Consider the following 27562-nt stretch of genomic DNA (forward strand, 5'->3'; position numbering starts at 1 on the left):
AGATCATGAAGTGAAAAGCCATTGTAACATACTGATACCAATGTTGAAAGGGAGAAGCAAAATGGAAGAGATGGGAAAGCAGGAAGGAAACATTTATTGAGTACTTACTCAGTGGTAGGCACTTACCGGTATGACCTCACTGAATCATGCATCTTGTGTTATCTCTGTTCTATACAGACATCATACCTTGGAGGTGATGAATCTCACCTAAGTTCTGGCAACTGGTAGGTGGTGGAGCTGAAATTTAAAGCTGATTTTGTCTGACTTCTAAGACTGTAATATTTAATATGTTTAATAGACATAAAAATGTGTATCATATCTGACATTTTTATTAAAATAAACATTTTTCTGTCTCTCATAATCTTAATTATCTACCTTCTTTACCCAGGTAAGCACTATGCCATTGTTCTCCCAGCGTAATTTTATATTGCAATCATAATATGCCAGCCAGGCTTGGTGGCTCATCCCTGTAATCCCAGCACTTTGGGAGGCCAAGGCAGGTGGATCACTTGAGGTCAGGAGTTCAAGACCAGCCTGGCCAACATGGCAAAACCCCAACTATACTAAAAATACAAAAATTAGCTGGGTGCGGTGGCGGGCTCCTGTAGTCCCAGCTACTCTGGAGGCTGAGGCGTGAGAATCACTTGAACCTTGGAGGACATGGTTGCAGTGAACCGAAATCATACCACTGTACTCCAGTCGGGGCAACAGAGTGAGACTCTATCTCAAAAATATATATACATAATATGCCTAATTAATATGAGAAATTTGAGTAAAATGGCAATTTAGTTTTGTTTTTCACAGACTTACTTTATAAGGAATTTATAATAAAAATGCCTTTCTAAATGTAACTGTGGTATAATTTCCTCAGTTCTTTAATAGCTTCCAGATGCTTGGATAATTTTGTTTAAAAATGTTTAAAATTATCGAACTTCTTTGCTGTTTAAATAGTGCTTATAATAAAGTAAGTCTTCTCTCCCCTGTTAGGCTTTGTGATGTTGAAAACTTTTTGAAGTCATAACTTCAAAGTAGTTTACATGGTTATTGTCTCATAATAAATACAGGATTATAGACTTCTGTGAGATTATAAAGGAAATTAAAAATAAGTGATGGCAAAATGACTTCCCATGTTCATATTCTTCCTTTAAATGTTTACCAATTGGCTGCTAAACTTGATAGACTGAAAAGTCGTATTGACATCAAAGGATATTTTCTCTAGGACAAAGGGCCAAGTACAGTACCTTAATTGTCAACTCAGATTACTGGCAATATAAACAATTTACTTAGACTTCAGATAAAGTGAATGACAATTTGTGCAGTGGGAAGTAAAAAAATCCAGGTTTGTAGGTTGGAGGCAAGGACAGCAAAGTTTCCTTTTGTTAACAGTCAGAAGAATTATTATTTTTTTTTATTTTTATTTTTTTGAGATGGAGCTTTGCTATTGCTGCCCAGGCTAAAGTACAATGATGCAATCTCAGCTCACCGCAACCTCTGCCTTCTGGGTTCAAGCGATTCTCCTGCCTCAGCCTCCCAAAGAGCTGGGATTACCAGCACCTGCCACCACTCCTGGCTAATTTGTTTTTTCAGTATAGACAGGGTTTCACCATGTTGGCCAGGCTGGTCTCAGACTCCTGACCTCAGGTCATCCACCTACCTAGACCTCCCAAAGTGCTGGGATTACAGGCATGAGCCACTGCGCCTGGCCCAAAACAGTTGCTAAAAGGTGAGGAAAAATATGGAACCAATTGAAAAAAGGATGGAGAATTACAAACGAGACATTTAAAGACAATGTTTATGCTTTAAATCCCTCGAGTCTGAAGATTAGAGAAGGGGATCTGATTTAAACAACAAAAACAAAAATGGCTAGTAACTGAGGGTGAGAGAAAAATTTTTTAAGGTTTGCTTTCTCTGTTTTAAAAAGAGATAATAGCTTAAGGCTGCAGAAAATAACAACAACAACAAAAAGGGATAGCTTGAACTTCAGTAATAGTATAGCAGAGAGAGTGACACATGGCTGTTGCCATTGTGTGTGTGGTAAACTCCTGTGATTACCGCACTTCTGGATGGAGCTCTGTTACACAGGTGTGTTCTTTTTATTAGTCTTCACCTACCTTCCCTCTGAATTGGTGTGAGTACAAAAACACACACTTCTTTTACATGACTTACACGTTAGTGCTAAGCCCTAAGAACTGTTGAGAACTAACACTTGAACCCTCTCATAGTAAACTTGCTTTTCAAGTGTAGCTTTAAAAAAATTAAAAGGAGGCACACATTGTAAATATTATTGCAGTAGAAGATTCCACTTGCTTAGCATTAATACCATTATATTCCAAACAATTGGTGAGATACTTATGCAGAAGTGGTTTTCAGTTGTTTCATTATGTTGTTTCCTGGATCTTTCTCATCCTTTCCTCTAGTACTTCTCTTTACTACAATTATTCCACGATCCGATAAAAGGACCATGTCATCAGGCTGGAAAAAATAACTTGTTTACTTTTCTCAGACTATTATTTTTTGCCTTGATTTGTCTTCTATCCCTTTTTCCATTTCTTTTTCTTCTCCCTCCCTCTCTCTCTCTCGCGCTCTCTCTCTCTCTCTCTCTTTCTTTCTTTCTTTCTTTCAACAGGATTTCACTCATTTCACTCTGTCACCCAGACTGGAGTTCAGTAGTACGATCCTAGCTTACTGCAGCCTTGAACTCCTGGGCTTGGGGATCCTCCTGGTTCAGCCTGCCAAGGAGCTAGGACTACAGGCTTGTGCCATCACACCTAGCTAATTATTATTATTATTTTGTGCATTTAGGAATGGTGTCTTGCTTTATTGCCCAGGCTAGTCTTGAACTCTGGGTCTCAAGTGATCCTCCTACCTTGGCCTCTCGAAGTGCTGGGATTACAGACATGAGCCACCATGTCCAGCCCCTTTTTTTCTTGATGGATAAAAAGGAGGATATAATAAGGTAGGCCTTCCTTTGCCTACATGTGTTCTCCCACAGGGTATGCAACCCATATTCCGTGAGAGAGTTTTTAAAAAATACTTTTTACTTTAGAACCTATATTTATTGAGAAATATATTTCTTCACATGTGCATATATACAAAAACATAATTATGTTACTGCTCTAATTCCTCAACTACTCACAGGAACAATCATATCCCATTCACATTGTTATGTTGAAAATTAAAAAATACATACATTGGAGACGGAGGTCATATAGACAGATGTACAAATCTACCACATATTTATTTTAAAGTCCATCATTGATCTCCCTGAATACAAAGTGAAACTGCTGTTGAAAAATATTAAAAATATTAAACAGGCTGGTCGTAGTGGCTCATGCTTGTAATCCCAGACACTGAGGCAGACAGATTGCTTGAGTTCAGGAGTTTGAGACCAGCCTAGGTGACATGGTAAAACCCTATATCTTCAAAAATAAAAAATAAAAATAAAAAGAAGCCGGGCATGGCATGCGGGACATGCGTGTGGTCCCAGCTACTCAGGAGGCTGAGGTGGGAGGATCACTTGAGCCTGGGAGGCAGAGGTTGCAGTGAGCTATGATCTCACCACTACACTCCAGCCTGGGTGACGATGAGATCCCGTTGCAAAAAAAAGACAGGTAAAAAGAAGCAAGCTTGGTTTTCAAAATTAAATGTTGAATATTTTTATCCAGCATTTAATTTTGAAAACCAAATTTGCTTCTTTAAAAAAAAAATTTACAGAAATGAAAATAAAAGTTAGTAATTACTTAGGTAACAGTAATTAACAGGTTGGAGTTAAGGAGATAGGTCAACCCTATCAAAGCTAATGTTAAGGTTAGGATCTGTATTATTTTTAAAGGTATTTAATATTTTAATACAATTTGAAATACACACACAGAGTGAGGAGTTTAATTCTTTCTGCTAGGAAGGCCTACGATAAAAGCACAGAAATGTTGTTACTTAGAGTTGGTATAGATGCACATTTTTTCCTTAGCTTTTTTTTTTTTTTGAGATGGAGTTTCACTCTTGTTGCCCAGGCTGGAGTGCAATGGCGCCATCTCGGCTCACCGCAACCTCTTCCTTCCCGGTTCAAGCAATTCTCCTGCCTTAGCCTCCCGAGTAGCTGGTATTATAGGCATGCACCACTACGCCCGGCTAATTGTGTATTTTTAGTAGAGACGGGGTTTCTTCATGTTTGTCAGGCTGGTCACAAACTCCTGACCTCAGGCAATCTGCCCGCCTCAGCCTCCCAAATTTGCTGGGAGTAGGAGGCATGAGCCACTGCGCCCAACCAGCATTTGTTTAATTCAACTTTTTTTTTTTTTTTTTCCTGAGACAGAGTCTTTCTCTGTCACCCAGGCTGAAGTGCAGTGGCGCCATCTTGGCTAACTGCAACCTCCATCTTCCAGGTTCAAGCGATTCTCCTGCCTCAGCTTCCCGAGTAGCAGGTGCGCACCACCACCTCCGGCTAATTTTTGAAGTACAACATTCACGCAGAAAGTGCACAAATTATAAACCTACCACTCAATGAATTTTTACAAAATTAACACACTTGCGTAACCACCACCCATATGAGAAAATACATCACTGACATCACCTCAAAACCCCCTTTCAGTCATTCCTTCACCAGCAAGTTAACCATCATCCTTGATTGATATCACCATAGATTATTATTACCTGCTTTTGTGTTTTATATATATAGACTCATATTGTGTATATTCTTCTATTGGGCTTTTTTCACTCACCATTACATTTTTGAGGTACATCCACGTCTGATTGTAGAAAATTTATTCATTTTCATTGCTGTATTATAACTGATTATATGAGCATACCACAATTCTATTCTTTGGGCATATTCTGTTATTTGGGTTATTTCAAAAATGCTGTTATGCACATTTGCATATGTGTCTTTTGGTGTGTTTATGTACACATTTCTTTAGAATATATTCCTTGGAGTAGAATTTTTGGGCCATAAGATATGCATATGCTCAGCTTTAGCATGTTTAGCCAGTTTTCCAGATTAGTTTTACCAGTTTGGACTCTCATCATCCTTAACATTTGATATTCATTCTTTTTACTTTTAGCCCTTTTGGTGGCTACATAGTGGTAATACTCTATGATTTCAATTTTCATTTCTCTGGTGACTAACGATGTTGAGTAACTTTTCTGTTTTATTTGATTTTATTTCCATAGGATTTTGGGGAACAGGTAGTGGTTGGTTACACGAGTAAGTTCTTTAGTGGTGATTTGTAAGATTTCCTTGAACCCATCACCCCAGCAGTATGCCCTGTACCTAACTTGTAGTATTTTATCCTTCACCCCATTCCTACACTCCCCTTCAAGTCCCCAAAGTCCACCTGTATTATTATTATTATCATTATTATTATTATTATTATTATTATTTTTGAGATGGAGTCTCGCTCTGTCGCCCGGGCTGGAGTGCAGTGGCCGGATCTTAGCTCACTGCAAGCTCCGCCTCCCGGGTTTACGCCATTCTCCCGCCTCAGGCTCCCGAGTAGCTGGGACTACAGGCGCCCGCCACCTCGCCCGTCTAGTTTTTTGTATTTTTTTAGTAGAGACGGGGTTTCACGGTGTTAGCCAGGATGGTCTCGATCTCCTGACCTCGTGATCCACCCGTCTCGGCCTCCCAAAGTGCTGGGATTACAGGCTTGAGCCACCGCGCCCGGCCCACCTGTATTATTTTTATGCCTTTGTATCCTCATAGCTTAGCTCCCACTTATGAGTGAAAACATACGATGTTTGGTTTTCCATTCCTGAGTTAGATGTTGAGAAAGTTTTCATATGTTTGTTAATCCTTTGAGTATCCTGTTTTTATGAAGTTGCCATGTCTTTGGCCCATTTTCCACTGGGTGTTTTGGCTTATTTTTATTGGTTTGTAGATGTTCTTTATATATTCTACACAAGGATACTTTGTCAAATATGTGAATTCCAAACATTTACTTCCACCCCACAACTTGCCTTTTCATTCTCTTAATGGTGTCTCCTCCTGAACAATTGTTCTTAATATTAATGAATGCAGCAGATCAGTCTGTTTCTTTATGGGCTGTGTATGTGTACATGCACACATACGTTAATTCTAAGAAACTGCTACCTATCCCAAGATTATGAAGACATTCTTTCATATTATCTTTTGTAGATAGGAGCTTTACATATTTCCATTTACATTAGGTCTATTATACAATCTAGCCACAACTGGTTTTTATATGGACAGGGAAGAATGGATCAGGATTCATTTATTTTTCCATATAGATATCCAACAGACCCAATACCATTTATTTGATAAGAACATTCTTTCTCCATTTCCCTGCAGCAGCACCTTTCTCATAAATTGAGTAACTATACATGTGTGGGTCTGGTTTCCAACACTCTGTTGTGTTCCAGTGGCCTATTTGTCTATCCTTCTGGCAATATCATGTATCTTATAGCTTTACAATAAGTCTTGATATCAAATACTGCCAAATACACCCAGATTTTGAACTAAAAGAATATTTTTAACTGAATGAAAGCAAAAATATAATATCAAAATGCATGAAATGTGAAGAATTTTATAGCCATAAATGCATATATAAGGAAAAAAGAAATACTGAAAAAGCAATAATCTAGCTTTTTGAAGATTTTAGAAGAACAACAAATGAAATAAACAGAAGAATAAGGGCAGATACTAATTAGATTAAAAAACAAAACAAAACAAAAAAACACCATCTGGGAGTGGTGGCTCTCGCTTGTAATCCCAACACTTTGGGATACCTAGGCGGGCGGATCACCTGAGGTTGGGAGTTCGAGACCAGCCTGACCAAAATGGAGAAACCCCATCTCTACTAAAAATACAAAAAAAAAAAAAAAATTAGCCGGGCATGGTGGCGCATGCCTGTAATCCCAACTACTAGGGAGGCTGAGGCAGGAGAATCATTTGAACCTGGGAGGCGGAGGTTGTGGTGAGCCGAGATTGCGCCATTGCCCTCCAGCCTGGGCAACAAGAGCGAAACTCTGTCTCAAAAAACAAACCAACCAACAAACAAAAAACACTCGGGGGGCTGAGCGTGGTGACTCATGCCTATAATCCCAGAGCTTTGAGATGCTGAGGTGAGAGGATGGCTTGAAGTAAGGAGTTTGACATCACCCTGGGCAACATAGCAAGACTCTGTCACTATAAAAAAAAATAATGTAGCCAGGCATGGGGGCAAGCACCTGTAGTCCTAGCTACTCACAAGGCTGGGGTGGGAGGATCAATTGAACCCAGGCGTTTGAGGTTTCAGTGAACTGTAACTGCACTATTGAACCCAAACCTGGGCAACAGAGTAACACCCTGTCTCTTAAAAAAAAGGCACTGGGAAAAAAATTAAAGCCAAAAAGTCTTCTTTAAAATGACTAATAAAATTGATTAACCCCCAGCAAGACTATTCAAGAAAAAAAGAGAAAGCACCTAGCCTGGGCCACATAGGGAGACCTCATCTCTACAAAAAATACAAAAACTTAGTCGGGTGTGGTGGCACAACCATGGCCCCAGCTACTTGGGAGGCTGAGATGACAGTATTGCTTGAGCCCAGGAGGCAGAGGTTGCAATGAGCCAAGATTGTACCACTGCATTGCATCCTGGGCAATAGAGTAAGACCGTCTCAAAAAACAAACAACAACAAAAAGAGAAAGCATAATGACCTAGGCCAGAAATAAAGAGACAGCACTACAGATCCTTTTGACATTAAAAGGGTAATCAAAACATGAACATTTTATGCCAATAAATTTGAAAATTCAGAAGAAATTTTGATTCCTTTAAAAATGCAACTTACCAAAACGTTTTTTGATTTAAAAAGCTCTGTAATTAAAAACCTTTCCACAAAAATTTCTGAGACTATATGTCTTTACTGGTGAATTATTATACACTTAAGAAAAAATAACACCAATCTTATAAGAACCCTTTCAAAAAACAGAAAATGAGTGTAAACTTTGCAACTTATAAGGCTAACATCACCATGATACCAAAATTTGATTAAGGACATTACTATAAAGGAAATATTACAATTCAATGTCTCTCATGAATAAAAATGCAAAAATTCTAAATACAGTATTAGCAAATTGAATGTAGCAGTGTGTAAAAAGGTAATACATTACAATCAAATTGAATTTTTTTTTTATTATTTTTTGAGATGGAGTCTTGCTCTGTTACCCAGGCTGTAGTGCAGTGGCGCCATCTCAGCTCATTGCAACCTCTGTCTCCCAGGCTTAGGCAATTCTCCCACCTCAGCCTCTTGAGTAGCTGGGACTACAGGTGTGTGCTACTACATCTGGCTAACTTTTTGTATTTTTTGGTAGAGACAGGTTTCATCGTGTTGCCCAGGCTGGTCTCCAACTCCTGAGCTCAAGTGGTCCTCCCACCTCCCAAAGTGCTGGGATTATAGGCGTGAGCCACCATGCCTGGCCTAAACTGAATTTATTATAGGAGCACAAAGTTGACTTAACATTTGAAAATCAATTAATGTAATTCACTTCATAAAGGAAAGAAATCATGTATGATCATCTTAATAGATTTAAAGAAAAAAACTCATTTGATTAAATTTAACAGCTGCTCATTATTTAAAAAAAAAGAAAAAGAAGAGAACTCTTCACAATTTAGGAATAGAAAGAAACATTCTTAGTTTGATAAAAGGTATTTACCCAAAAAGCTAAACACAGGCCGGGCGCGGTGGCTCAAGCCTGTAATCCCAGCACTTTGGGAGGCCGAGACGGGCGGATCACAAGGTCAGGAGATCGAGACCATCCTGGCTAACACGGTGAAACCCCGTCTCTACTAAAAAATATAAAAAATTAGCCGGGCGAGGTGGCGGGCGCCTGTAGTTTCAGCTACTCGGGAGGCTGAGGCAGGAGAATGGCATGAACCCAGGAGGCGGAGCTTGCAGTGAGCTGAGATCCGGCCACAGCACTCCAGCCTGGGCGGCAGAGCGAGACTCCGTCTCCAAAAAAAAAAAAAAAAAAAAAAAAAAAAAAAGCTAAACACAGGCATTCTACTTAACAATGAATGAAATATTCTCCTTGAAACTAGGAATAAGATATAGAGCCACATTGTCATTAGTTCTATTCAACATTGGCCCAGCTAGTATAGTAAGTCAAGAACAAGGAATAAAGAACAAAATGAGAAGAATGAAAGAAAACTATTATTTGAAAATAAAATATGGGTAGTACACATTTTAATTATCTATTGCTGTATAACAAATTACCCCAAAACTTAACAGCTTAAAGCAATATTTATTTATTTATTTATTTGAGATGGAGTTTTACTCTTGTTGCCCGGGATGGAGTGCAGTGGTATGGTCTCAGCTCACCACAACCTCCACCTCACAGGTTCAAGTGATTCTCCTGCCTCAGCCTCCCGAGTAGCTGGGATAACTGGCATGTGCCACCACGCCTGGCTAATTTTTTTTTTTTTTTTGTATTTTTAGTAGAGACGGGCTTTCTCCATGTTGGTCAGGCTGGTCTCGAACTCCCGACCTCAGGTGATCCACCCGCTTAGGCCTCCTAAAGTGTTGGGATTACAGGCGTGAGCCACAGGGCCTGGCCTAACAAATATTTATTATCTCACAGGTTCTGTGGGTCAGGGATTAGGGAGTGGCTTTGCTGATTGATTTTGGTTTAAGGTCTTTCATGACATCAATTAGGGTTGCAGTTACCCAAATCTTGCTTGGGGCTGCAGCATCCACTTCTAAGATTGCTCACTCACATGGTTGTTGGCACACGGGCCTCTGCATTGGGCTATTTGAGGGTCTTCACCATATGGCAGCTGGCTTCCCAGAACCAATGGTCTAAGAGAGAGCAAGATAGAAACCACAACATCTTTTACAATCTTGCCTTGGAAATCATACTCTGTAATTTTCTGCCATATCCCTTTAGTTAAAAGCAAGTTACCAAGTATGGCTCACATTCAGTGGAAGGAAATTAGTCTCTGCCAGACAAAGGTATGTTAAAAAATTTGTGGGCAGATTTTTTTTTTTTTTTTGTAGAAAAGGGGTATGACATAGGGAGGGGAACATCACACACTGGTGCCTGTTGAGGGTTTGAGGGCAAGGGGAGAAAGAGCATTAAGACAAATACCTAATGCATGCGGGGCTTAAAACCTAGATGACAGGTTGGTAGGTGCAGCAAACCACCATGGCACATGTATACCTACGTAACTAACCTGCATGTTCAGCACATGTATCTCACAACTTAAAGCAAAAAAAAAAAAAAAAGAAGAAGAAGAAGAAATGGGGTCCAACTATGTTGCCCAGACTGGTCTCAACTCCTGGGCTCAAGTGATCCTCTCATCTCAGCTTCCCAAAGTGCTGTGATTATAGTTGTGAGCCACTGTGCTTGGCCTGTGGGCAGATTTTTAAAACCATTATAGTGTACACTGAAAATTCAAAAGAGTTTTATTAGTCTGTTCTTAGGGTGCTATAAAGAGATGTCTGACACTGGATAATTTATAAAGGAAAGAGTTTTAATTGATTCACAGTTCCACTTGGCTGGGGAGGCCTGAGGAAACTTACAATCATGGCAGAAGGGGAAGCAAGCATGTTTTACATGGTGGCAGGAGAGAGCATGAGCATGTGTAGGAGGAAATGTCATACATGTATAAAACCATCAGATCTCGTGAGAACTCACTCACTATCACAAGAACAGCAGGGGGAAACCACCCCCATGATCCAGTCACCTCCCACCAGGTCCTGCACTTGACATGTGGGGATTATGAGGATTATAATTTAAGATGAGATTTGGGTGAGGACACAAAGCCAAAACCATATCAAGAGTCTGCAGAAAAACTGTTGGAATTAAAAATATATTTATTAAGATCACAGGATACAAGCACACATACTAAAATCAATTGCATTTCCATTTAATAGTATCAATTACTTAAAAAATAAAATGTACAAAATGATACTATTTATAATCGCATGAAAAAAATGAAATACCTAGCAACAAGTACAATTAAAGCTGAGAAAGATGTCTACATGGAAAACTACGAAACATTTAGATAAATTATAGATACCCAATTGAATTTATGAGATTAAATAACTAGCTATATTTTCTTCTAAATACCATCCAATTAAAGATCATCAGCTGCAAAATGAATTGCATCTTTTGCTAAAGGTTTAGCAAACTTGTGTGTGAAAGCAAAAGAGAAATCTCTATCGTCGTCAGTTTTCTTTCTTTGGCCTACAAGGTTTATCTCACAACTGTGCCAAGTAGTCGGCCTCCTGTGGTTTTCTGGATCTCCTGATGTTCTACTAATGCCGTCTCTGTTATATCTGGAAGTAACGGGCTTTCCATTTCCTTGGCCTGTTACTTAGGTTTTACCAAAATCTTTCCTTATCTTTTTTCCTTCACTGTAGTTCTGGCAGATGTTTAAAATAGATAGCAATAAAAATAAATCTAAACTAAAATTAAAACCCAATTTTAAAAATTCAAAAGCATAAAAACAAGCAAGTTTAAAAAATTCAAATTTCCAAATATAATAAAGTCAAAATTGGCTAAGCACACAGATGTCTACTCTTTTTCTGACCCTACCTAAGAGATCTCCATCTTGAAGTAGCTTTGCGTTGGCATAGTAATTATGCCTGGAGTAAATGTAGTTATTCAAAGAACCTGTGTCCTTGTTTGCTCTTTGTATGTTCTAGGGTATTCAAGACCCAGATCTTCCCCGGGTCTAATAATATTGAACTATTCAAACAAAGTACCTGCAGTATTTACAATTCCTACAGAGGGAATGTGCCCCAGGATATTCCTTGAACAGGAATATTCATGTTAAATTTGCGACCCTCATCTCTCACCCCCAATATATGCACAGCCATATTGTATTCCCAGACATCTGAACCACAGCCATCCAGCCAATCCACAGTCCAGCCAGTGACCTATGAAGTAATTTGCCATGAAAATTTGTCTTCAAATACGGGAACACATATTTAGAATTTCTTCAAATATTCTTCCACCCAATAGTTATACGTCTGGAAATTTATCCTACATATACAATTGTACATTTTACTTATAGACATATAGACAAGAATATTAATTTTATTATAAGCATTATTTATAGCAGCAAAAAATTTTAACTACATATACTTAAAAAAGGGACAACTTAAATGCATTGTAACTTTACAATACAGCTGTTGAAAAAAAGACACAGATTAATACATTGCTTTCACTCTGTCATGTTTGCGTGCATGGTATAGGTATAAATACCTCCTTCCCATGGGGAAGTTTGAGTTCTTCACAGTGGGTTTTGTCTTCCCCAACCCTAACCTCAGCTAACTTCTGGATTAATTAATTAACCCATTTTTGCCTAGTTTACCATTATTGAGACGCTAAGCTTGTGGGGGTTATTTATGTCCCACTGCTCAAGGCCGTTGCCAAAGTTTGACTTTTCAGAAAAGAAATTTGCAACCTCTGGCATAAGTGGGTTAATTTTCTTTGTGGTATAAGATGTTAGATACGACTTCTACCTTTGGGAGCCTACCCTTGTCTGTTAGCCTTTTCCAAAACAGACAAAAAATTATTTTTAAATATTAGAACTAGAAATGAAACCAACTGGGAAAGCTATTTGTTGAGGTCAGAGCTTTTGGAGATCTGAACAGATACTGGCGAGGAAGCAAGGCAAAGTGTTTGACCAGGTAGATCAGATCAGTTCAGACTGGTGGTGAATTTGCCTGATAGATCTCAGAAACAGACTATTCTCACATCTTAAATTTTTCTTCTTGGAAAAACCTCATGCATCTGGAATTCTCCCACTGTGTTCCTACTCCAGGTGGTAGAATGCCTAGTGTTATTAACTTGGCAAGAAAGCTATGATTGACACCACTGAGCTCAAATGAAGAGTCAGACCCTACTTACCCCAAAGGCTCACCTCCACCCATTTTTGGAGGACTCTACGTAGTTCACTCTTTTTTCGGGGGGGCGGTGGCAGATATTTTGGAATATTAAATTTACTTGGCATAAATAATGTATCAGGATGAGTGTTATTCTTTCACAAGGGATACATGAAGCTCTTAGAGAAAAACCGAATTTTTTAAATGTAAAAATTTCACCAAACCTCTACTTATTTAGGCATCATTGAGCAATGGGTTAAAAGTTATAAGCCAAGCACTAATTTTTTTTGAGGGGTGGAGGGAGGGACCGGCTTGCAAGTCTACTTAGTTCATGGCACATTGCAATAAAAATATTTACTCAATTTACTGAATTTAGACTTTAATGAATTGAGATATTATACTTTGAAGTTTTGCTTAAGTAAGACTTTATAGGAAAGCTATATTTATAGTAATAAATGAATAAAACATTTAATAAAAGACAATTCTTCTGGGAATCTGTAGTGATTCCTTATTGCATATAGGCAATCAGGAACAAACTCAAGCTCCTCTTTAAAGTCTCAGCACCTTTGCTCATGACGTTCCTCTCCAAAGCCACCAACTCTGTCAAATTTCCACGATACTCTTCATCACAATTTATCATTTCTTTATTATGCAAATATCTTTAATTCAGATTTTAGCTATTTTCCCTGTTGTGTAAATTTCCCTTTTGTTGAGATTGATTTGAAGATTTTCCTCACTGTAGTGTTCTTGTGTTTTGGAATTATAAAATGACTTGGAGTATGTTTCCTTTTTCCTGTTTTCTGGGTGAGTTGGTTTAGCATTGCTTTATTTTCAGGGTAGGCTAACTGCTGTTAAAAACAACAACAACAACAACGATGACAAAACAAAACCTTCAAAATCTTAGTGGCTCAACAATATAAGGGTTTATTTCTCCCTCATTCTTACTCACACTTCAGTATTGGTTATGGGTGGGCATGGGGGAGGACTCTGCTCCATACAGTCATTAAGGGATCCAGGCTTCTTACATTTTAGAGGATCTATTATCCCCTAGGGCTTCAGAGTCCTCCTCTGGGTCCTCTGCATTTAACAAACAAAGGAAGAGACAGAGAGTGACAGATCATACAAGAGACTTTTTAATAGGCACTAGGCCTACAGACAGTGTACATCATCTCTAACCCACATCCCATTGGCAAGAACCCACTCACATGACCACACTTAAATGCAAAGGATACTGGGAGATACAGATAGTTTTGTGCTCCAGCAGAAAAGAAAATATGATGTGGTGATCACATAGCCTTGTCTCCAGTGATCTTTTCTTCTGGTAGGGAAACATCTGCTTCCCCTTCTTTCCACACAAAGAACATACTCACCTTTTCCACAAGGAAAACAACCCAAAGTCCCACAATGTCATGCAATCTAGCTAAAAATACATGATCTCCAGGTGATGTGTAGCCTCTCCTTCAGTTTCAGATATGGCTTCTCATGATCTATCAAGCTATCACCTAAAAAGCCAAGTGGTATGTAGGCCTAACACGCAGTACTGTAGCAGTAGAGCAAGGACAATTTGTTATTTCTTGTTTCTTGACTCTGAATGTTTGGTAGATATTCTCATCTATAAACTACCTAGCTCTGGTGCTTTCTTTTTGGGCAGTTTTAAACTTCTGATTCAATTTCAAGAATGGTCACAGAAAAGATTAGCTTTTCTATTTCTTCTTTAGTTGAATTTAGCAATTTGTAATTTTTCTAAGAACTTTTCCCTTTCCCTAAGCTTTTACATTTGTCTTAAAGTTAATAGTATTTTTGGGTTATCCTTTAAATCGCTGCTTCATCTTTTTCCCTTTTGGTATTCCTACTATTGCTCGTTTGTGCCATCTCACTTTTCTAGATTGGTCTTGCCAGAGATTATTAATTTTATAAGTGTTTTTATAGAGCCAAATTTTGACTGTGATGATCCTTTCTTCCCAGTGTTTTCTAGATCACTAATTTCTTCTTATATTTATTACTTTCTTAGGGAATGTTCTTTTCAAACTAATTTTGTAAGTTGGATGATTATCTTACTAATTTTCAGCCTTCCTTTTTTTAACTACATACATCTAAGGGTATGATTTTTTTTGAAGCACTGTTTTAGCTGAATTCCACAATCATTCTAATCATGTCATTATGTTGTTCTGAGTATCTTAATAATTTTTATTCTGTTTTCTTCTCTGTCCATGAAATATTAGGAAGTTCCCTCCTCCCGAAAATAAATGGAGTTTTAAAAGTTATTTAGTTACTATTCATTCATTACCTAATTGCAATGATGTCAGTGTACGGTATGCTATACTATATCAGTTGTATGAAATTTGAGACTTGGGTTTAAACTTGAAATTTGAAAGTTGTAAACTGCCTGAGCACGGTTGCTTATGCTTGTAATCCCAGCACTTTGGGAGGCCAGGTGGTAGGATCACTTGAGGCCAGGAGTTTAAGACCAGCCTGGGCAACTGAGCAAGACCCAGTCTCTATACAAAATTTAAAAAAGAAAAAATTAGCTCTGTGTGGTGGCACATACCTGTAGTCCCAGCTACCTGGGATACTGAAGTAGGAGAATCACCTGAGCCCAGAATAATTGGTGGGACCGTTGAGTGATCACACAACTGCACTCTAACCTGGGCGATAGAGTGAGACCCTGTCTCAAATTTTAAAAAAAGAAAGGGGCCGGGCACGGTGGCTCAAGCCTGTAATCCCAGCACTTTGGGAGGCCGAGACGGGTGGATCACGAGGTCAGGAGATCGAGACCATCCTGGTCTACACGGTGAAACCCCGTCTCTACTAAAAAATACAAAAAACTAGCCGGGCGAGATGGCGGGCGCCTGTAGTCCCAGCTACTCGGGAGGCTGAGGCAGGAGAATGGCGTAAACCCGGGAGGCGGAGCTTGCAGTGAGCCGAGATCGTGCCACTGCACTCCAGCCTGGGCGACAGAGCGAGACTCCGTCTCAAAAAAAAAAAAAAAAGAAAGGAAGGAAGGTAATTAGTTGAAACTTATTTTACAGCTTACTATGTAATTTTCATAAAGAGTCCTTGTATGCTTGAGAATAATGCATATTCTGCAGTTGTTGGGTGAAATTTTCTACATATGTTCATTATTTCAATATTGTTAATTCTATTTTTAAAATCTTATGTATTCCTATTGACTTCTATCTCTTGCCTCAGCCTCCTGAGTAGCTGAGACTATAGGCTGATGCCACTGCATCCAGCTAATTTTTGGGTTTTCAGTAGAGACAGGGTTTCATTATGTTGGCCAGGCTGATCTTGAACTCCTGATCTCAAGTGATCCACCTGCTTTGGCCTCCCAAAGTGTTGGGTTTACAGGCTGAGCCACTGTGCCCTGCCAGATGAATATCAAAAACACGTTTCTACCTCTGGGCTGAGTCAAACCTTGAGAAGCTAAGTGTGGATTAAACATCGCTTCACTGTTCACCTTGACTGGGTGCTCTTGTGCAGGGCACAGTCTTATCACTGTGTGCAGAGCCTGTGCCTGCTTTAACATTTGCTTATCTTTTGGGATTTGCTCTTCCTCACAGATTCTAGCCTCTCACAATTACTTTACCTTTTGTACCAGGCTCAGCCATGTATTTTTAAACTGCTTTAAAAATTACATTCATCATTTTTAGGTGTTATGCCCTGGGAATTTTCCTCTGAATACCGAACCTATCAAACTGTAGGAAATTGAAGGTACCTCACTCATTTTCGATTAGATTCACTCTTTCATCAAGTATTTACTTAAGAAGCCCTCTATGAGTTGCTGTGCTTGGAACTAAAATACAATGATATAGAAAGCAAAGTCCCTGCCTTTGCAAAACCTATAGTTGACTGGTCCTTTTTCATTTTCTGGGTGTGTTTTTCTTCTCAGGGATTGCACCCTCCCAGAAGGTTTTCCTCTGGAAAGTGTGGGATCATAAGCAGTAATAGCATACACATAACCTTAAAACCCCTATCCTTCTAAGTGTTTTCTAATAAGTAGAACACATTTGTGTGCCTTGGGAAACCACACAAAACCAAACCGAAGAATGGTACTTTGCTAATATCAACCTTCCGCCACACATCTGTTTTGAATAAACGAAGGACCACTCTCTAAGATGGTCCGTTTTCCAGAGGGAGGAATTTGTTTGCTTAGAGACGGCAACATTCCAGCTCCAATCCCACTGTCGCCAGTATTTCCGGGGGCTATTTTACAAACTAGCCAATCAAGTCTAGGCTATGTAAATATTCCAAGGATATAATCCAGGGGATTACTCTTCCGATTTTCCCCCTGGTACTTTTATTCAGCAGCCTCTTCTGCTGCTCCGATTGTAGCTGTTGATGGGTTTTTACCACCATTTGCTGAGACCACTTACAAATTATGCTCCTCGGGCAAGGTTCCCCAGCCGGGGCCCAAGGAATTTGGCTCGCCTTGTCAAACCACATCAAAAGTTGTCTATGGTATTATGGGGGTAATTCTGTCTGTCCAGCAAAGTCCAATGACACTGCTTAAAGGTCATTTTGCCTTTCCCATCCCATCTAATTAAGTGGGCAGTCTGCTGACTGCAGGCTTGTAGCGGAGTAGGGTGGTCACATGCCAGTCCACTTTTAGTACAGTTTGGTGTTCTGTCTCTCATTTTCCACAGCAGGACATCTGTGTATTCCCTGCAAAACAGGAATCTAAAGAGCCCTTTAGGCTCTTTTCAGAGTCTCCTCTTTGCTTTGACTATGTCTACGAATGAGCCTGGAGCCTTCTCTTTTGATGTCTCTTTGTTTTTTTTTTTTTTTTAGAGAGAAAGAGTCTGGTTCTGACGCCCAGGCCGGGGTGCAGTGGCACCATCTTGGCTTACTGCAACTGCAACCTCTGTCTCCTGGGTTGAAGCAATTCTCCTGCCTCAGCCTCCCAAGTAGCTGGAATTACAGGTGTGTGCCACCACATGCTAAAATAATATACATATATTATATGCTTTCCAAATGTAGCTTTTCTGGGACTTTTATTGGACCTGTACCATTTGTTTTCAGTTCTAGGGAGCAATTGATCATGAGATGTCATGAGGAGCAACTCTGAAGTCTATGTTGCAGCTTAAGGGAATCCACCACTCCATGCCTCTTACTCTGTCATTGAGCCTAATGAAATAGGTGTGTGTGTGGGGGGGGGGGCAAAACTCCAACTACAATTGAGAGAATATCTCAATTTGGCAGGCTTGAGATGCATATACCTGTTATTAGCCATAGTTGGGACTGGCTTTTCCAAAGATGACATCATTTAGTGTGACTTAGATGGAAAGGAGGCCCTGTGATACTTTTGATAAAAAATCTGTGTGAAGAGTTGTTTGAGGACCAACTTGAACACCAGACTAGAAAAACACGGTGTCTGTAGTGAATTGCTAACAAGATGTCTGCCAACAATTTTCTCCCTCACTGTACACACATTCCACTCCTCCTACTGTGTCCAGAATTGGTGGGTTCTTGGTCTCGCTTACTTCAAAAATGAAGACACGGACCCTTGTGGTGAGTGTTACAGTTCTTAAAGATGGTGTGTCTGGAGTTTTTTCCTTCTGATGTTCAGACGTGTCGGGAGTATCTTCCTTCTGGTGGGTTCATGGTCTCCCTGACTTCAAGAGTGAAGCTGCAGACCTTCACGGTGAGTGTTACAGCTATAAATGTAGCGCGAACCCAAGGAGTGAGCAGCAGCAAGATTTATTGCGAAGAGCAAAATAACAAAGCTTCCACGGCTTGGACAGAGTACCCCAGTGGGTTACCGGTGCTTGCGCTGGTGGCCTGCTTTTATTCCCTTATTTGGCCCCACCCACATCCTGCTGATTGGTCCATTTTACAGAGTGCTGATTGGTGCGTTTACAATCCTTTAGCTAGACAGAAAAGTTCTCCAAGTCCCCACCCTACCTAGAAGCCCAGTCCTCTTCACCTCTCACTACCAAGAGGCAAAGTCTATGACCCCTCTCCTTGAATTGGGGCTGGCCCTCTGATTTGATTTGACCAACAGAATGGAACATAAGTGATGCTGTGTGACTTCTGGGTCAAGCCCTTGCAGGCCTTGTAGCATTTGCTTTTGTTCTCTTGGAAGCTGGGTGTCATGTAAAGAAGTCTGTGTTATCCTACTAGATAGGCCACATAGAGGATGGAGGGAGGGAGCACATGCAGAAAACAAAGGGAGGGGAGAGAGAGTCTGGAGGATGAGAGTCCATGTGGAGGAGAAATTAGGAGCCCCCAGTTGACAGGCAGCACCAACTGCCAGACATGTGAGTGAAGCCATCTTAGATCCTTTATCCACAGTTGAGCCTCCCAGCTGAGCATTGCTTGAATTCCTGCCCCAGAGAATCACAAGCAATAAAACGGTTGTTTGAAGTCACTAAAGCAGAGTCTTGTAGCCCAATTGAAACTGAGCCAAAGTTGGCCAGGTGACAGAGTGACTCCTGCAGTCATTTGTGTGATATGTTTGTTGCTGTGGCAGTGGAACTGGGATTGCATGAATTCATGATGAAGCTTGAGAATGCCCTAGAAATAGTAGGAGAGGGCATTTTCAGGTCTTGCTGCCTGTGGACCATGTAAAGGAAGGGCAGGTCCTCAACCCAGAGCCACTCCAACCTGGTTTGGGCTTGGCACACAGAAGGCACAAAGATAAAACGATGACTCATGATATAGTGAGATCAAGCTTTTCCAGGGGCCATGCCTATGGGGGTGAGTTGGTGAGTAAAGGCACTAAGAAGTCCTGGGTACATTTCTAGTCCATACTTCCAAACTAACTATGTTTGCAGATAGTGCCCAGGATTGAGGCTATTATAGTAAATTTGGATGTGGTAGCTCTCAGGACTAGTACCTATATTCCTGTCTTGTTCTCTGCATCAGTCCTTTGCCTGTTACTACGGTGTGTCTAGTGGGAAGACCCAATCTTGTTCTTACTAGTGTGTTTTCCTGGGGATTAACATTCTGTCCTTGAACTGTAGCCTGGTAGTCCTGACAGTACTTCCACCTGCCTGAGTCTTTGAATATCACCTATTCCAGGACTTTGTCCTTCTTTCTGTTCAAACCCCTCTTCTCTTCTTGTTAGACTTCCCTGGTTGTCTGGACTACCACCTGTTGTTTGCTAAAATCTCTATGATGCCACCTTCCATCAGTTTTTTTCACTTCCTTATAGCTCCTGGGACTTGATTTTTCTACCCTCAGTTCCTGCTAGGTCCTCACTGAATCTGCTCTATTCCATTAAAATGCTAGGGCTATGTAAGGCTGTGTCCAAAAACAGAGTTCAATTCTTCTTCCACACAATAACCTTTAGACATTTGACAACCTTTTCATCACCTTTAATCATCTCTTTAGGCTAAATCTTGCTGGTTCCTACATTTTCAAGGTCATGCATTTATGCTTATAATTCAGCTTATCAATATTTTCTTTTGGAGGGAAAAATTCCTTCTTAAAAGGTGGCGTATAGGAGAGATTCATGTACTCCAACAGAGAGTATAGTAGGCATATCCTTTCTTATGAGAAGGGTATTGTATTTAATTAATTATGCCTATATTTATGTTATTTTGCACTAGCATTTTAAAGGGACTCCATCAGGGTGGATCAATGTTTTATGGGCCCAAAAGCTTATATGACTTCAGGGACTCTTTAAAAAACACAAAATGAAATATAAAATTATAAAGTTAGTTTCAAGGCTTGTGAAAATGAGAGATCCTGGCTTGTTTCATTAGTTTCGTTGTAAATCTGCTATATATTTCTTATTATGAGAAAATAATAGTATTTTCTCATTAAATTTCCAGGTCTCCTTTACCAGAATTGCTGTCTAATCAGATTTCTGCTCTGTTTTAGCACACCTTATAAAATTTAACTTGTATACTTAGCATAAGGGATTGTGATTAAGTAAATTAATACATGTAAGGGACTTAGAACAATGCCTAGCACATAAAGCACACAATCAGCCTTAACTATTATTTGTATTATTTACTAGAAGGACCTTGGCAAATAATTTATTTTCCCAACCCTTTTTGATGTAATGGAGCTAATATGTGCCTGCCTTTTTCGTAGGGTAATTGTGAGGATCAAATGATAATAAAATATGTGAATGTATTTTGTTAACTAGAAGGTATTGTTACTGAGGTTTCATTTGACATTGTTACTTTTGGAAAAGGTTCTGTTTAGGAAAGAAAGGGAGACTTGACTGTGGCTGTGGTGGAATCACTAAAGACCTCAATAAAGGAGGGAGGAGTAAAAAGGACAAGAGGTGTGTGTGAAGCAGATGATGGAGGCAGTGAGCTGGACACGTTGTTTGACACCAGCTTGACGTGCAAACCTTCAGAAAAGATGAAATATATTGAATCTGAAACATATTGACCTCATCGTACAAAAGAACCAGAAGGGTAGAGTGTGTGTGTGTGTGTGTGTGTGTGTGTGTGCTTGTGGCTTTCCACAATGTAGCACCAAACTAGGTTTTTTCCAGACTCTTCTTCACCCGTGGTCATGCTCTGCAATCCAGGTTCCCAGGCCTCTGCCCGGAGAAATCCTACTTACTCTGGGGAGGCCTTTCCTCCACGGGGTTTCCCCAACCCCTCCTGTCCTTCCCACAGGAAGAATAAATGGTTCCTTTTCAATGCCCTTTCTGTGAAAGCACTTTTTCCACTCTAGACTGAGGGAGACCCAGTTTTCCTTATTCTGCATCTCCAGGCTCTGCTCCAGTGTCTACCTCTAGGAAGGCGCTCAATGAAGGTTTAGTCAGCGAATGCACTTTGAATAAATAACTTTTAAAAGTTAAGAGGACATTTAAGGCCAGGAACCGCAGTTGAGAACGCCTTGCCCAGGCGCATTAGCTATCATCCGGGCTGCCCTGAGGGCGAAGGACGTCCTCCAGCCCCGGGTCCCCGCGGCCGCCCTCAGCGAATCCCGCGGGAAAGGTCTCCCGCCCGCGCAGGGGCGGGGCCTGGGCGTCGGGGGCGGGACCGCCCGCGGGGGTTTCCGCGCCGGGGGCTCGTCCGGCGGGTGCGCGGGAGGGGCTTCCGCCGCAAGGGGGCGGGGCCGGCGCTCAGAGTCCTCTGACGGCCCCAGCCAGGGAATTTCAATTTGAAACCTAGCGGAGGGAGGAGGCAGGCGCGGCTGCCGGCGGCTGGGACCGAAAAGGGACGGGTCCCCGCGGCGAGCGAGCTCCGGAGGTGCGGCGTCGGGGTAAGGAGGCGTGCGGGGCTGCACGGGCCGGGCGACTCGTCAATGTGGGGCTGCAGGGGCGGCTCAGATTTTTCCTCTGGCTGCAGCTGGGAAGCTGATCCCAGGCAGGAAGCGGTGGCGGGACGGTCCCACCGGGATGGGGGGCGGGGAGAGGGGGCCCGGCTTTGGGATTTTCTGCGGCTCCCTCTCTCCTTTCCCTCCTGGTCTCTGCCCGACCTGATTCCTGCCCTGGGGTCCGGGTCCTGTTGCTCCGGGCCGGATCCCGGCTTCGCTGCTCCCCGCGGTCCCCCTCTTCCCTCTTCCGGGGGACCGGGGCTGCGTCCCGGCGGAGCCAGGAGAGGCGGGGGCACGGGGAGGACGCCGTCCCCCCCGGGGTGCCGTGGGCTCAGGTCACGCGTCCTGGCCCCGTGGAGCAGCAGCGGGAGAAATCCGGCTCCATCCCCCCCGCGGGGAGGGGCTCGGCCGCCGCGTCGCCCTTCAGGAGGAAGGTTTTAGGAGGGGAAGCGCGGGCCGGCCGCGCGCGTGGGGACTGCGGGAAGCCGGGCGAGGGCGGCGCGCCAGCCCCACGCGCGGTGCGGGTCGGGCCAGGCGTCGGCTTGCGCCCGCGCCCCCAGCTGCCGCCTGCGCCGTCTGGGAGGTGCCGAGAGGGACGCGTGTTTCGTGCTCGGATCCTTAGAGTTCCCACACCCAGGCCATCTCACCACCGATGGCTTGTTTTTTTCTCCTCCTGCGCTGGGGGCCGAGGGTTGGGAACATTTTTAGGGGAGCAGCGGGGAAGGACGAGGAGAACCTAAAGGAGCGCGACAGGGTTGAAGTCGGCGTCTGGGGACCCCATCCCCAAGCGCAGATGCTGCCCCCAGCAGCCTGACGTCTGTGGTAGGACATCAGTTATGCTTCTCCAGATCGCTCACCTCCCCTGAGGTCAAGTTTTTAAAAAATTTTTTAAATTTATTTTTATTTTTTTTTTAAATAAAATGAGGTTTGGCGAGAAGAACTCCTGCCTAGAGTCTATTATTTTGGGGAGGGGTCTGGGTATGGAGCCCTCCCTACTGATCCGGGTAGTCTTTCATTGAATTGCCCCATCAACACCACAACTGCCCCTAATTTTAAGATCCCTGGGTGGTTGGGAGGGAAGGTGGAACCTAGAGAAGCTGTGGCTATATTTTCACTTTTCCGAATCACATCTTTCCCCAGTTTCTTGAACTTCTTGCCTCTGAAATGGCATGTGTGTGCCAGGCGTCTTGTTCCTCTTGTTACTGTTATTTAAGCTGTTTTTAAAAAAAGACTTGCGCGGTTTTCCCCTTTCTTCAGTCTTTATTTCCTCCCCATCCCCTGTTTTTATTGTTTGTTTTTCAACTGAATACTTTGTTTCTGTGGTCTCTTTATAATGCTCTTGAGAATTAGCATTTCAGTTGGCGTTCTGTCACATTTCACCTGGGCTTAGCACTTGAGGGAAACTGAGTCAGTTTCTATGCTGCAAGGGCTAGGATTTAGAATTCTCAAGCTTTGAACAGGTTTCAGTGGGGAACGAATAGTGCTTAATCCTATTCAGTTTCCCTTTGCAGGCTCATTGCTGTGAGAAATCACTGGGTGGCTGTTGCAGCCACTGATGGGGGCTGCATTGCAATGCAATCTTGAATTGTGATAAGGGCCAACGAGGTACATCCATCAGGCTGTGAGTTTGACGCAACTTTTAAAGAGCTATGCTGTGTCACCTGTCAGAGCTCGAGTGGTCATTCTTTTAATTCAATTTAAGAACTACCATCAAACTTCAGATATCTATTTTTGGGAGGTTATTGGAGAACTGTACCACTGGTAATGGCTTGGAACAATGGTGTGGATTTAGCACTAATTTAATCCTGTCCTGTCTTCCTCACTTCTTGGGCAGAATTCCCACTGAAGTCAGTAGTGGTCTTGTGTGCAGACAGACTGCTGAGAACAAGAGGCTGCTCATTTAGCGTAACGGGAAGGGACGGTTTCTTTCCTTTTAAAACATCCCTCTGTAAGAAAGACCTAGTCATAACAGTTCTTTAATCTTTCACCACTAGTCCAAGTAGTTAAGAGCACTTTTTGCAAAAACCTTCGAAAGAAAATTTGTGGATGAATTGAGCCACGTCCCTCGAACTCTTGATATCTACATTGGATGGTGATTGTTAAAGAAGATTAAAAGCGATTTAAAAAATCAGTTAACAAAGCTATAATTTCAGTAAAATTTTTCCTAACTTTTGTAAAAAACGTAAACTGCCAGGGAGCATTTTGTAGCAACTGGGTATGTATGCTTCAAATCTGAAATTTAAGTCCAAGTAGAAAGAAGCAAATTTAATTTAGGGGATGAATCTGAAGAGAGGCCACCAAAAAAAATAACTATCTAAATATAAAAGAAGGAAATTCAGATATCTTTTGCTGTATTTCAGGAGATAGCTTTAGGGCAGTTTGCTCACTTTCATACATGTTCTTAAAGACTTACTGACTGCCTGGGTCCATCGTTAGATATGCGAGCACTTGGAGGTTTCCAAATGAGCTTTGTGCTGATCTGAGTTGCTGAGCTAGTTAGATCCTTGGCTTCTTGATGTAACATTCTTGTGGCTTACCCTTTCCAAATTACTAGTTCTAAGGAATTGAGTTTAAAAAACCTAACCAGTGACCAGAATGTAAAAATAGGTATTTAAAAATCAGAACCATGTCCACGTGTACTACCCAACCACTTGCTTTCAACTAAAAATACTTGCAAAGATGACAAAGCAGTCCACAACCAAAATATTTATTGGTACAATTTCTCTGTAATTAGTAATATCGTACAGTTATGTTTAACTTCAGGTTCTGCCCTGAATCACCCCTCTCATATTACTGTGGCTAGTGAACTACAAAGGTTATATCTTTGCCATTTCATTTTAGGAATGTAGGGTTTATCTTTTATATTGCAGAATGCTAAATATTTTTGAAGGTTTTGTTTTGTTTGTTTCTACCCTGTCTTTACTAAAAATACAAAAATTAGCCGGGCATGGTGGCGCACACCTGTAATCCCAGCTGAAGACATGGGCCCTTTTCTTTCTTTTTTGAACTGAAGAAGTCTGTTTAAAAGCTGTGTGTGGACTTTTTATTGAAAAGTATGATTTGCTACTAGTGTTATAAGGCAAATAAACAGTTTATAGGGATCAATACCACTGAGTTACATTTTGCATTTGTAAAATCTGTGTTGTTTACTTGGAGAAAACAAAAGAAATGTGCCTACCTCCTTCCTCCATCCCACCTTTATTTAGAAACATTTCCAGTGGGCTTTCTTTTTTTTTTTTTTTTTCAGATTCAGAATTACTGTACCTAACCACTGGGTACCCTTACAGATTTCAAAGCCTCAAGTAAATGTTTATGCTGGCTTTTGTAGTCAGCAAATAGTAGCCAAACCCTAATTTACTGCTCTTTTATAGAATCTTGGAATCTCAGGGCTGAACCCTTAGGAGTCAGCAGATCCACTCTTAGCCCTAGTCTCTTCCTGTCAACATGCAAACGGTTCTAATCTCTTTGGAATGTCTGAGCAAACGGAAGATTTGTATGTGATTCTGTCACCTTCTAGACAGAACATCCTTTGGGATGCCATGTTTTGGCATAAACCAGCAACTTGATATTATACGATTTGTAGCATTTCTCTGTGTGGGCAGTGCCCGGGACTAAAATCTAAAATGGAGTCAATGCCTGGTGTCATTAACTATAGGGAAATAGCCTCCAAGTTAGCTATTAGAGTTATTTAGAAGTTATAGCCGAGTGCGGTGGCTCACACCTGTAATCCCAGCACTTTGGGAGGCTGAGGCGGATGGATCACGAGGTCAGGAGATGGAGACCATCCTGGCTAACACGGTGAAACTGCATCTCTACTAAAAATAAAAAAAGTTAGCCAGGCGTGGTGGCGGGCGCCTGTAGTCCCAGCTACTTGGGAGGCTGAGGCAGGAGAATGGCGTGAACCTGGGAGGCAGAGTTTGCAGTGAGCCCAGGTTGCGCCCCTGCACTCCAGCCTGGGCGACAGAACGAGACTCCGTCTCAAAAAAAAAAAAAAAAAGAAGAAGTTACAGGTAAGCCAAGAAGGAAAGAAATAAATCATCTCAGTTATCATCTAGAAATGATTTATAGTTTTTGTTGTTGTTTTGTTTTGTTTTGTTTTGTTTTTGAGACACAGTTTCACTCTGTCACCCAGGCTAGAATGCAGTGACTGTGATCTTGGCTCACTGCAACCTCCGTCTTACCAGTTCAAGTGATTCTGGTGCTTTAGCTTTCCAAGTAGCTGGGATTACAGATGTGTGCCACCATGCCTGGCTAATTTTTGTATTTTTAGTAAAGATAGGGTTTCACCATGTTGACCAGGCTAGTCTTGAACTCCTGACCTCAAGTGATCCACCCGACTTGGCCTCCCAAAGTGTTGGGATTACAAGTGTGAGCCACCGTGCCCAGCCGGTTTATAGTTATAGCTAGTGGATTTTGGTAGCTTTTTCTATAAAGTATGTGTATGTATATGTATTTCATATGAGAAAGGGAATATTGTATGTATTCGTGATGTGAAGCACCTACTCATTGTCTGTATTTAATAAATATTTGAGGAATTAATTCGTTGAACCTTTAATACATTAGAGGAGAAGAATCTTTAGTGAAGATTCTTTGATAGAGTTGACGTAGAAATGGGTAATGTTTCATGTAGAAATGTCATGTTGGTAATATTTCATTTAGAGGATTTGCTTTTCTAACCACTGGTATTGTTTCTCCTGGTTTTGTGGTTGGCTTCGAATCTGTGTTGTAAGTTTCTTAGATGCATGTTTTTCATGTCTAGAAGAGTAGATAATCTGTATATTTCTGTGGTGTTGGGGTAGTATTAATTTTAATTAGAATTTCAGAGTTTTCTGAATTTTCTTATGTTAAAGTGATATCTCTTACCCCTTGGCATTGGAATAGATTTCATGTGATCTATGAGTGCATTCATACTGCTTCTGGATTTTTTTTCTTCAAAGATTGCAATTGAGCTAATTTCATATTCTCAGTTATCTTTAAAATCAAAACACGTTTTCACTTCACAGACACCTCTCTGAATTTTGCATATTTTCACTCTAGCATATTAGAGCCATAAAGTCAAAAAGTACACAGATTGTCTCCCAAATAATCTGGAATAAATTGAAGGATAAGAACAATCTTTTCTTGAGATCTGAGCTGTATCTTAAGTAAGGTTTTGCTTTAGATAGCCAAGTTGACATTTTGCATAGATAACTAAATCTGGCATCATGGGTATCGTTTTAGTTCTTCCCAGGTTAGGAACTGGAGGGCATGGAAAGGCTCCCAAAGTGGTTTTGTCAGTGTTCATCTGTAGGACCTTATTGCCTAGGTCAGGGTCAGTTAGGGTAGTTCATGCATTTAAACCAAATCTTTCTGAAGAGACCAGTTTCCTCTTGCTTTGCTCTTAGGGCCTCACCATCAACCTTCAAGAAAGAATTTTCAAATACTTAAAGACCTATGTTACCCTTCAGTTGCCTTTTTCCAGGATAATTGTGGTTTTAAAAAACTTATCATATAGGTCTGATTACCAGCTCTGA

At 41.2% G+C, this 27562-nt stretch overlaps 1 protein-coding gene across 18 annotated transcripts in view; it reads left to right on the forward strand.

Annotated features, from left to right (window-relative positions):
• Nucleotides 1-21815: 21815 nt before the first annotated feature.
• The window catches only part of EPB41L2 (erythrocyte membrane protein band 4.1 like 2), a 226669-nt gene continuing 220922 nt past the window's right edge, over nucleotides 21816-27562 (forward strand). For 6 of the 18 annotated variants that reach the window (XM_033235456.1, XM_033235462.1, XM_033235467.1 and 3 more), the window contains exon 1: nucleotides 21816-21982. The gene's annotated coding sequence lies outside the window, so the exon portion shown is untranslated. Of the gene's footprint in view, nucleotides 21996-27562 lie in introns of all 18 variants that reach the window. The other 12 variants (XM_033235466.1, XM_033235469.1, XM_033235472.1 and 9 more) reach the window with 6 other exon arrangements.

The sequence above is a fragment of the Trachypithecus francoisi genome, unplaced genomic scaffold, assembly GCF_009764315.1.
Source record: "Trachypithecus francoisi isolate TF-2019V2 unplaced genomic scaffold, Tfra_2.0 Lachesis_group15, whole genome shotgun sequence".
Lineage (NCBI taxonomy): Eukaryota > Metazoa > Chordata > Mammalia > Primates > Cercopithecidae > Trachypithecus > Trachypithecus francoisi.